Source organism: Mus caroli, chromosome 6, assembly GCF_900094665.2.
Source record: "Mus caroli chromosome 6, CAROLI_EIJ_v1.1, whole genome shotgun sequence".
NCBI lineage: Eukaryota > Metazoa > Chordata > Mammalia > Rodentia > Muridae > Mus > Mus caroli.
This window is the reverse complement of record NC_034575.1, coordinates 3,918,508-3,922,354: the sequence shown is the minus strand read 5'-3', so window position 1 is coordinate 3,922,354 and position 3,847 is coordinate 3,918,508. Positions and strand designations below refer to the sequence as shown.

At 42.1% G+C, this 3,847-nt stretch overlaps 1 pseudogene; it reads right to left on the bottom strand.

Annotated features, from left to right (window-relative positions):
• LOC110296469 overlaps positions 1-3,847 on the bottom strand; it is a 28,648-nt pseudogene extending 24,801 nt beyond the window's left edge.

Sequence of the window (3,847 nt, the reverse complement as noted above, 5' to 3'; positions counted from 1 at the left end):
TTCTATCTCCAGCATTGCCTCACTTTGGGTTTTCTTTATTGTGTCCACTTCCCTTTTTAGGTATAGTATGTTTTTGTTCATTTCCATCACCTGTTTGGATGTGTTTTCCTCTTTTTCTTTATAGAATTCTACCTCTTTAGTAGTGTTCTCCTGTATTTCGTTAAGTGAGTTATTAAAGTCCTTCTTGATGTCCTCTACCATCATCATGAGATATGCCTTTAAATTTGGGTCTACTTTTTGGGTGTGTTGGGGTACCCAGGACTGGCTGAGGTGGGAGTGCTGGGTTCCCTTGATGGTGAGTGGTCTTGATTTCTGTTAGTAAGATTCTTAAGTCTGCCTTTCTCCATCTGGTAATCTCTGGAGTCAGATATTACAGTTGTCTCTGGTTAGAGCTTGTTTCTTTCGTGATTCTGTTAGCCTCTACCAGGAGACCTGGGAGATTAACTCTTCCCTGAGTTTCAGTGATTAAAGTACTCTCTGCAGGCAAGCTCTCCTCTTGCAGAGAAGGTGCACAGATATCTGTTGTTTGGATTTGCCTCCTGGCAGAAAATGAAGGCCCGAAACAGAGCCTGTCCCAGAAGCTGTTAGTTTCTGTAGTCCACACTCTCACCTGTGCGGACTAGTCTTGGCGGGATCCAGGAAGGAAGATGGCTCCTGAGGATGCTCCGGCAAAGCCCTCCTGGGTGGGGTGGACACCTCTCCTCTGGCAGGGAAGGTGCCCAGATGTCTGGAGCCTGTGCAGACTAGTCTTGGCAGGATCCGGGAACCAAGATGTCTCTGGCAGATGCTCCAGCAAAGGCTTCCTGGGCCGGGCAGACACTTCTTCTCTGGCAGGGAAGGTGCCCAGATGTCTGGAGTCTGAAACGGGGCCTGCCTTAGAAGCTCTGTGACTCCTGACTGACCCAGAAGCTGTTAGCTTCTGTAGTCTACACTCTCACCTGTGCAGACTACTCTTGGCAGGATCCGGGAACCAAGATGTCTCCAGCAGATGCTCCGGCCAAGCAAACTGTTCTTTTGTTTATTTTATCAAGTATCCCATCAAGATGCCTGAATCCACTCTCCCTTCACAGATCTCTGACGTGGCTTGTTTCTATGCAGCAGTGGGTTTGCCACCAGCATCTGGATTATGCACTATATACTAGTCTATCCAATGCCAATACTTTAACCTTTGTTTATTACAGCTTTGCAAAAAAAAAAAAAATCTTGATATTGGGGTATGTTTTATATAAGATCAAATAAGCTAAGTGAGAGGGTCTTTTAGTTAAATAAAGAAAACAAGAACCTTTACATAAATATTTCCTTCTAAGTGTATATTCCCTTTTCTCATAATTATCTCCATTGTTATTTGCCTGTTGCTCTCCCATGTAAAGGTATGTGGTTAGAAAATTCTTTCAAACCTTCTGATAAAGAGTTTGGTTTATAATCATACTTAACCATAGAAAACAAGTACCCAGCATACAATAGTATTAGGATGGCTGAAAGCCAAACTGAGGATGCCAGGCTGCGTGAGCTCTCATTCAATGCTGGGGAAGAGAAGATGGCACAATCATGCTGAAAGTTGTTTTACTTTTTCTTACAAAAATAAATACCTTTACAACACAACCAGTAACTTCACACTCTGACATGAAAACATACTCATATTGGGGAAAAAACACAACAGAAAGAAACAACATGATTTAATTGTTAAAATTTGGGGACAATAAAAAGTTGGTACAAAAATAGAACATTATTGATCCACAAAAGACATAGAAGAAACTTAGACATTTTTTAGGTTAAAGTAGCCAATCTTAAATAGATTAAAGACATCCAGAGACCACACTTCACCTTGGGATCTACTCCATTTGCAGACACTAAACCACAGCACTGTTGCTGATACCATGAAGTGCTTGCAGACAGGAGCTTAGTGTCTTCTGAGAGGCTTTGCCAGCACCTAAGACAGATGCAGACAATCACTGTAAACCATTGGACTGAACCCAGGGACCCAAATGGAGAGTTAGGGAAGGATGGAAGGAGCTGAAGGGGATTGTAACTTCACCAGAAGAACAACAAGATCAACCAACCAGACCCATCAAAGCTAATAGGAACTAAACCAGCAATCAAACAGTATACATGGGTGGGTTCATTCAACACTGCTACATATGTAGAAGAGAACTACCTTGTCTGAGGACAATGGGAGGGGAGGAGCTTGGTGGAGGATTGCTGCCCCAGTGAAGGGGGATGCTAGAGGGGTGAGGCAAGATTGGGTGGATGGGTAGGGGAGCACCCTCTTAGAGGCAAAGGGAATGGGGTATGAAATGAGGGATTTTGTGGAAGGGAGATTGGGAATGGGAACAACAGTTGACATGTAATAAAAGAAAGAATGCACAGGAAAAAAAGATTACATATTGTATGAGCTCAATTATAACAGATGACATCCTGGGCAAAACATGTGACAGTGTAAAAAATCAGGGAGTGCCACAGAGTGTGATGGAGATTAATGGCATGAAGACAAAGATTAATGGAAAACTAACTTTCAGAATAATGTAATGAGACGGAATTATATGTCTGTGTATGTGTGTGTATATATACATGTGTATATGTCTGTGTATATGTATTCATTCTATAAGTTCTGTTATTCTAGAGAACCCTGACTAATACTACTAGTAAGTGGTTAATGGCCACAACAGAAGTATTCCAATGAATAAATCAGAAAAATCCAACTTGTTAGAGGACTAAATAAATAAAGGAAGTGCTATGTAATGCTGTAGAGAAATTCCATGAAGCTGACAGGCCAGAAAGACTATGAACAACAGGATTCCAGTGGTGTAATGATGGTAAAACAGAACTGTGCACTCACTGCTGAAGGATCGATTGCATTACCTAGCAGAGTTATGTATGACCAGACTTGATGAGCCAGACATTCTACTAACGAGTAAATTCTTGGAAAGCTCTTCGCACACTAGGAGGTGGCATTTGCCAAATGTTAACAGCATCACTGTTCATCATAGAATACATGCCAGCAACTCCAAATGTTTGACAGTAAGATGCATAGATAAGTATGGAATGTTTATATAGTAAAATACTACACTATGGGGAAAAGGAATCAACTTCAGAACACCCATCAGTACAGATGGTCTCAAAGGTATAAACTTGGTTGCAAACAAAGATGGAACAATCCGTTGTAAACATTCAAGCAGAGGGACTCATGGGCTGTAAAGACAACAATAAAGCAAAATCAAAGCCAAATGAGATTACAAATGCGTGAGGTCACAATCACTTCCAAGGGGAGTAAGGAGGGATGTTCAGTCACGGACTAGAGTGGCATCTGGGAATGGTGATGTTCTAGCTCCTGGCCTAGATGCAAAGTACATAGCTTATTTTATCATGACTCTCTCAAGTCACATTTTATAATTCAGACCAAGTCCCTGTTGGTGGAGAAGTCGGCTCCCTTGGAGGCAAGGTGGCTAAACTTGATCATGCTGCGAATTTGCTCTTTCATTTGGGGCTCTCCTTCTGTCTCTGCAGGCTCTTGCTTCTTTGTGCCTTGCCAGGCTTCAGTAATCACTCCTTCCCAGCTCCTTTTTTATTCTGCTCACATGTGATATGTGAACTCTGCACACATGTCTTACTCTCCAAGTCTACCCCAACAGCGGCACTACTTTCTTCTGGATAGCAGGAAAATGCAATGCACCCTTAAGAGACAATACTTAACTAGGCAAGAACAGAATTTGGTGACAGTGTAAATAACTAACTGCGTAAACTCATTTTTAGCAGAGACTTTGTGAATCAAATTCTGCTGAACACTGCAATCCAGTCCTTTTCCTTGGTCACAGGCCCCCACACCCATCATGACATCTTGTCTGCCCAT